The sequence below is a fragment of the Bactrocera tryoni genome, chromosome 4 (assembly GCF_016617805.1).
Source record: "Bactrocera tryoni isolate S06 chromosome 4, CSIRO_BtryS06_freeze2, whole genome shotgun sequence".
NCBI classification, from domain to species: Eukaryota; Metazoa; Arthropoda; class Insecta; order Diptera; family Tephritidae; genus Bactrocera; species Bactrocera tryoni.
The window spans coordinates 3,246,547-3,254,448 of record NC_052502.1 but is presented as its reverse complement, the minus strand read 5'-3'; the positions used below and the strand labels follow the sequence as shown (position 1 = coordinate 3,254,448).

Below are 7,902 nucleotides of genomic sequence, written 5' to 3'. Positions count from 1 at the left end.
CATTAAACTCAGCCTAACCAACTCAAATTACTATTTTCAGTATACCTGAATAGGGTACCTAGAAGACGTGTTCGTATGTCTGTAAATACGCGAGGAACTAGGTTTTAGCGGTATCGATCTGAAGTTGTTCAGTTGTCGAAACCGCCGATATAGCATCACTATAGCATAAAGCTGCCATACAATTATTCAAATCGGATAACTATAGCATATGAATTGCTACCATACAAACTCAACGATTAATTGAAGCATCAATTCCTTTCTATTTGTGAATGGTATTATAACTGTTTTTTCTTGTTTTTACTACGGCATACCATAATATTGATAAAAAATATTCTCGCTTCATTTTATTAACACATCTACCGCCAATACAGATATTTGAGATATATGCTCAACCAAATGAAGGAAATACAATTATTAATATTATAGGGAATATGAGGAAAACACACACCTTTCTATTCTGTTGTCCCTTAAAATATCTCACATATTAAGATCAGAAAGTCGAAAATTATTATTTTAGGTATATTGGGATTAGGACAGGGGAACATCTGAACTGATTGCATTTACTTTCGGTATTATATGAATTATAATATATCCAACATTATTTATAATTATTTAAAAATGTTACAATTATTAGTATAATAAAAAACTTGATTATTTAAATATTTTCGTACCTCTAATCTAAATTTCGACCCAAATGTTACGAGATTGTGTCCCTTATATTATCAATTGATAATATACCAAGCCTGCCAGTTTTTCTTGACACATAGTAGATCACAGGGTGTTTTTGATAACTTTCATTTTAAAAATTTAAATAACATAAATTTTATTAACGCTTATTGGTATTCGTATACATTTCGTTATTTTGTTTTAAAGCTGTGCTTTTGTGATCTTATTACGCTTTTAATCTTCACAACGGACGCTTCGGTTAATAATAAAATGCATAGGAACATAGATATATAGTATGTATATAGATAATACATATGTATGTACGTTTATATATTTGTCTTCAACTTGAATCTCGCACTGATCTGGACACTTATCGGTGGTTTTAAAATTGATTAATTTCTATTAAAATGTAATGATCGTTGATGTCTATTAAAAAAATAATATCATGTTATGTTAAATCAAATCAAAGTATACCAAATTATGGTACTCTACAGGATATGTTCACCTTAAAATTTAAGTATACATATTGCACTTCAAATATCTGCATTTTAACCCTGCAAATTGAAATGTTAATGCAGACATACATGCAGATTTGGAAACAATTTCGAATTTCTCATAACGAGCACATCGAAATATATCAAGTATTTCTCAAGTGTGATTAATATGTAATGAAAATATAATAAAACCGGCATATAAATAGGAAGTAATGTGCTAAACAAAAATAAACAATAAAAGTCATTGTAAAGGCAGTGAGTTGGCAGTTGTGAAAAAAAATATGTAATACAAACAGGGTGAAAAATATACCGACGATTTACTGACTGCAAATTTCATGCTTTGCCTACAAGAGGTGGTGAGAAAAAGTGAGCAACCAGCGTGCGACCAATATTTTTCGTTAACCGTGAAATATTGTATCCGAAAATAACAATAAATACCAAGTAATGTAAGTCAAATAAGGTGCACATAAAGGAGTTTCTATATACAATATATAATATATTACATATGTATATATATATATATATATATATATATATACATATATAGGTATATAGCTATAAATGTGTTATATTAATTATTATTTCCACTATTCGTATCAAAGGATTTTTATTAATATTGTATGCATGTATATGTACATATGTAAATACAGATTTGCAAATAGTTGCATTTCATACATATGTAACTAAATTGTGACGAGTGATTGCTAAAAGACAAAAACTAGACTCCTTTGAGTGCACCTTATTTGACTTACATTACTTGGAATTTATTGTTATTTTCGGATACAATATTTTACAGTTAACGAAAAATATTGGTCGCACGCTGGTTGCTAATTTTTTATATATACATACATACATATATACTATACATATATACATATTTCTGCATTCGCAAAACTGTATTTTCTTTTATATAGCATTCGCCCATATGAATAACAGCTGCAAAGAGTTATTTTCGAGCTTTTATTGACTTATTAAGTTATGTTATTGTTGTTTCAATAAAATTACTCAGATGGAAGTAATGAGTACTTCACCCAACTCGTGTGCAAGTACCTTGTGGGTATCGAGTACCATTCACATGTATTTGCTTGGTTAAATAGGAATATGCACTACTTGAAAAATACAAAATATTACATTTTTGCGCTTATTATCCAATTCACAAGTTTGAACGTGAAAGTATTTAATCTTCAAAATGATTAAGGTATGAAAAATGAATGATCTTACCTACCATTTGTACCAAAATAACTTCTTTATACATATACCATACCACTATAGAACACAAAATATAGAATCACTAGAATAAAAAATATGTAGAAGTTTATATCTGAGTTTTATAATGGGATGAATTATATTGCAGCACTTCAGTTATTATGAGTACTTAAAAATTTTCGAAATTTTAGATTCAAGTTATACGATATCTCAAAGTGTTTCTGAATAATATATTTCAAAGATATATTTCATTCATAATTACAATTTCATTATAGATATTATGATAATAATAATTTGCGCCGAGTTTTCCTGTTTTTACTTTTTATTTACAATATCTCTTGAAAGCAGCGGTGATGTTTTCTATATCTGGTACTTCTGTATCAATGGTGATAAGATGCCACTCCCTGTAAAATATTTGAATAATATTTAGCGACTATATGCATATACAGAAGTATGCATATAAGTAAGCATATACATATGCAGACCCAATAAGCATTTATGTAATTTATAAAATTAATTGATTCGCTATAATAAATATTAACGAGGTAAGTTAAGTTTTTAGTAATCAGTGAGACTTTATAATGCACCGTAATTACCTCGCATCGTTATTATCTATTTATTTATTGCTAATCTGATGAACTTCTCAGTGGCTAAAAAAACGCAGATTTCAGAAGGAGGTTTTTTTGTCCTCTTACCACTCCTTGGTTATTTATGATATGTCAATGAATATTACTTTTTGGATGACACAATATTATAAATGAATTAATATACACAAAGTATTATATGTAATTAGAAGTAATGAGAAAACATTGGCTTTTGAAAAGAGCGGCCTTCCACAGACAAGCTTGGCATAATTCTCCGTCTCCTGTAAAGAGTGAAGAATGAAATAAGGTTCAAGTTTTCCTGTTCATATTCTTATTTTCAATATTTAGCTAATGTTATTTGCAAAATAAAAAATTATAATAAATGTGTTTCTTAAAATACAAAAAATGATAAATTTCGAATATATGTATTTTATAAACTAGTTTACAAAATAATATTAAAATTATTTATTGCACGCACTCAAATAGAAAGTCATCAGCAAAATTGTATGGAAAGCAATTGTTATCATTATGATATATAATTGATGTAACGTAACCAACAAAGAAAATACTCGAGAAGCTTTTAACCGCGATAATTGTAAAGGGCACACTTTTTCATTCGTTTTGGTATGCGGTGTATTTCAAATTGCCTCTACTCTGTTCCACTATTAAGAAATTTGATACGGAGATTTGCGTAAAGCCAATATAACTATGCAAGTTCTCTCCATGAATTCAAGTGAGAGGTTGAAGCAGTCAATACTTATTTCAGCGTCATTAATCTTCTATCATCTTTACAATCAAAGATGTGTGAGGAGAATGAAATTATTTTCAAACGCTTCCTATATTTAAGAACTACGTCAGTACTCACATATATGTACATACATACATACTTATTTATATATTATTTTGAAATTTTATTCAATCTCTCCCGAACTGAAGGTACATAGTTCTCTAGTTTAGAAATAATGTATCCATTGCTCTTGAAATATAACTGTGCATATACACACTTATTTATATCAAATACTTTGAAGTATTTTCGATAAATGTTGTACTCTATTAGAGTGATGTCTTTTATGTTTAAAATTACATCATTATTATCAAAAAATAATAAAAGAAAAAATATAAAAATATATAAAATTGGAGCTACAGATGATTTCAAAAACTACCTTCGATTTCGATATGAAGCCTTCACTTAGCAATCATTCAACTCGATCACCTATTCGGTATTAGATTTTTTGACATTTGAATGATATTTCCAGAATGAAAATAATCCGCGTTTCCCATTAACTTTTTTAGCTCCATTAAAAACTTCCAGCCGTTGTCATCATTATTTTCACTACCTGCAGGTTTATAAGAGGTAGAGATATACGAATATTATGAGCAGTGCCATTTAAAAAAAAAGTATTGAAAAAAATATTAAAAACAAAACAACCGAAAACTAAACAGTACTTCAACGTCAACTTATCGACGAACCCTCGACAATAACAACTCCCAGTTTTTGTTGTTTATGTTTATAAAAAAATAAAAATATATAGGGTTTTCACAAGTCTCATAAAGTTATAAGTTATAACGATTCGAAAACATAGCATTGAGAATTGTAAATGTGTAAGCTCATTTTTGTATGAAATCCAACAACAAATTTTTTAAACAAGTGTAAAAATGTATAATTTTACGATTTTACGATGCTTTACGACGGGTTGTGAGTACCCCAATAGCTATTTTAGTTTCTAATGACTCATGGTGTATTTTATTCATACAAATACGTGGAACACTAGCCCCCAAAAATAATTACTTAAGTAATATTAAGGAATATGTATGTATGTATGTATGTATGTACATAAACCCTAGATAATATATTTAGTGAAAATATGATTGGTAAGATATGCCATAACACATAGGGATAAATTTGGATAAAATGGATAATGGAAATCGCTTTTAGCTCGTAAATATATATACATACACAGATTCTGTAAAATATATATAACTATATATATTAGGGTGTGTCATTCTGAGGCAACCTTTTTTTTCAATTGAAAAACAGGCTAAAAACTTTCGAAAATGTGAAAAAAGTCACTCAAAAGATGAGCTCTTAATATTAATATTAAGAGGTGCCTGTTTCAAATTTTCTATTTTCCACATATGTAAATTACATGAAAAAAAAATTATTTTTTTTTGTGGTGGTTATTGTGCGGAGGTTATTATATGTGCACGCGATGGCTGGCAGTAGGGATGGTAAACTCGATTCCCATTCTACTCGAGAATCGACTTTTCTCGTAAATAATCGATTTTTCGAATGTCAAGAATCGATTCTTAATCGACTTCGACTACTGAAGATCGATTCCGAAAAATCGATTATTTTACGAGAAAACTCGATTCTCGAGTAGTATTGGAATCGAGTTTACCATCCCTACTGGCAGCCATCGCGTGCACATATAATAACCTCCGCACAATAACCACCACAAACAAAATGATTTTTTTTCCATGTAATTTATATGGAACACAGAAAATTTGAAACAGGCACCTCTTAATATTAATATTAAGAGCTCATCTTTTGAGCGACTTTCTTTTTCACATTTTCGAAAGTTTTTAGCCTGTTTTTCAGTTAAAAAAAAGGTTGACTCAGAATGACACACCCTAAAATATATTAGAACAGGTATTGAAACAATACAGTCCATATTATACATATGAAATTAAAGCTATAGTCCATATATGTAGTTACTTAATTATTATGCCAAATCCTTAAAAAAACTAACGAACTTTCATTTTTAATATGCAAATGTGATTTTTATTTTATGCTACACATGAAATGTAGTTGTAAGTAAGAGACCTACTGAAAACCCAACCTGGTATTCTATCATTCATACATATATGTATGTATGTACATAGTATAAACGATTATTCATTTACTTGCGATATAGTTATTTTGTACCATATACTTCGTTTATTTTATATGTTGTTTAGTTATCAGTCGTTTATAATATTTCTAAGATACTACTACATTAGTAATATTATCAAAAAATGTGTATTCTGTATATGCGCTAATCACATTTATTACTGGTCTTAATAATAATGTCTTCATCACTATTAATATTGTCACCATTACCGTTGTACCTTTGCTTTTGACAAGGAAAAACTTGAACTTCGGTTGCACTGAAGCTCCAATACTATATAAGTATTCGCAGATTGTACCATTGCTTTGGACAATAATCAAATTTGGTGAAAGTGCCTTATCAAATAAGAAAGTTCCAGTCCAATATCGGCAATTCCATTGGGGTTCTTGGAAGAAAAAGGCGTACATTTCGGATCGATATCTCAAAAGCTAAGAGACTGATTCGCTTATATACAGACAGGCAGCAGACGGATATAACTAAATGAACTCAGCTCGTCACTTTGATCAATACTCATAATACATACAACGTCTCCGACGTTTTTACATGTTTTACAAACTTAGCAAACTTAATATTCCCTGTTCAGGGTATAAAAAAATTGTGCCTATTGAGTTATACATATATGTATACACTTTTTATAAAATCAGATGGAATACAACAATAAAAGTATCTGTCGGACTTTGATCGAGGAGATCTTGAAATGATTTAGTACTATCTTTTGTTACTTTTAATGCACTGTCAATGGCGTTTTCATTTTGAGTAAAATCCATTTCTGCAACGTTCCAGGTAAAGTTAATCATTTTAGTTAAGCTCTAGTATCGATGGTTGCACATATACATAAAGGGTTATAACGTTAAATGTGCGTACATCTTAAACAAATATTTTCTTGTAGAACATTAACATATTGCTGTATCATTGTATGTAAGTATTTGCATCACTCTTCTCTCACAGAATATTTCCGTTTAGGTATATTTGTACTATAGGAATTGAAAGTTACCAAACGTATTCCTAATACTGAAAGTTATATACACAAATCAATTATTTCAACTACCGTGAATTGTATAAGTAATACTCGTAATACCGTCGGTATCGAGATTTTTAACCAAATATTCGTTAGCATGCGATTATAATTTATCATTGGAAAACATTAACCATTCGTTTTCAATAACAGTCCGAAACTAAATCATCACTTCGTTGAAACTTCAACTTAAAACCAGTACACGCTCTAATGATACGCACGAACACAAACAAATATCAAAGCAGCTCCACCAGAGTAGCGCCGTTAATCTTTCAAACATATCCATTCACCTGTCTCGTCTTGCGTTGTCTCGTTTACACCAACGTGGGGAGTTTACTTCTTCAATAAAGGGTGTTTTACATACTGTTATACATATTTACATACAGGTATCTGTGAATATGGGAATGCAATCTTGTTTCTCAATGAACTATGTACGCGCATGCTTTGTATTACCCTATATATGGTACATAAGTAAGTTGTTTCTATTGATCAGTATATTAATAGTTATTGGTTGTAATTATTTCCGATGGACATTCGTTAGTCACTGTAATAAATAGAATTACATACCATTAAAGTCTCAATCAACACAAAATAAAAATAGAAATGGTTTCGTATGTATGTATGTATGCATGTTGGGAATGTATGGTGAATTATCAAATACTATAATGAGGTGAGTTTTCTAGATGCCGATACTACGTACCTCCCTCTTAAGCCGAATACCAATCGGTAGATTTTCTTTCTATGTTGAATTGGGATAAACACGACTAAATGTAAAGAAAAATTGTGACTACAGAAGATCATAACAAACGCCCCCGTAAGATTTAAATTTTTATACTTTCATTAAATTATTATATTCGTAAGAAAATAAAACATGCGCTTGTAACCAACACGTTATCTGTTGCATCTGAACTATATATTTATATGTATATTTAGATATGTATGTCTATGCTCACCAGATAGTTTTAGCTGAATGGAAAAAATCATCTCATGAATTATGATTTATATTAATGCATATGTGTGTGTGTTCTAGCGAGATGTAATTTTCGTAA

At 29.7% G+C, this 7,902-nt stretch overlaps 1 long non-coding RNA gene across 1 annotated transcript; it reads right to left on the bottom strand.

The window, feature by feature from the left end:
- Positions 1-2,551: 2,551 nt before the first annotated feature.
- On the bottom strand, positions 2,552-7,031 carry LOC120775978. Its single transcript, XR_005705369.1, has 4 exons — positions 6,887-7,031; positions 4,114-4,287; positions 2,963-3,231; positions 2,552-2,770 (listed from the first exon to the last, which is right to left on the bottom strand). It is a non-coding gene; the product is annotated as an uncharacterized LOC120775978 (long non-coding RNA).
- Between the last annotated feature and the right edge of the window lie 871 nt (positions 7,032-7,902).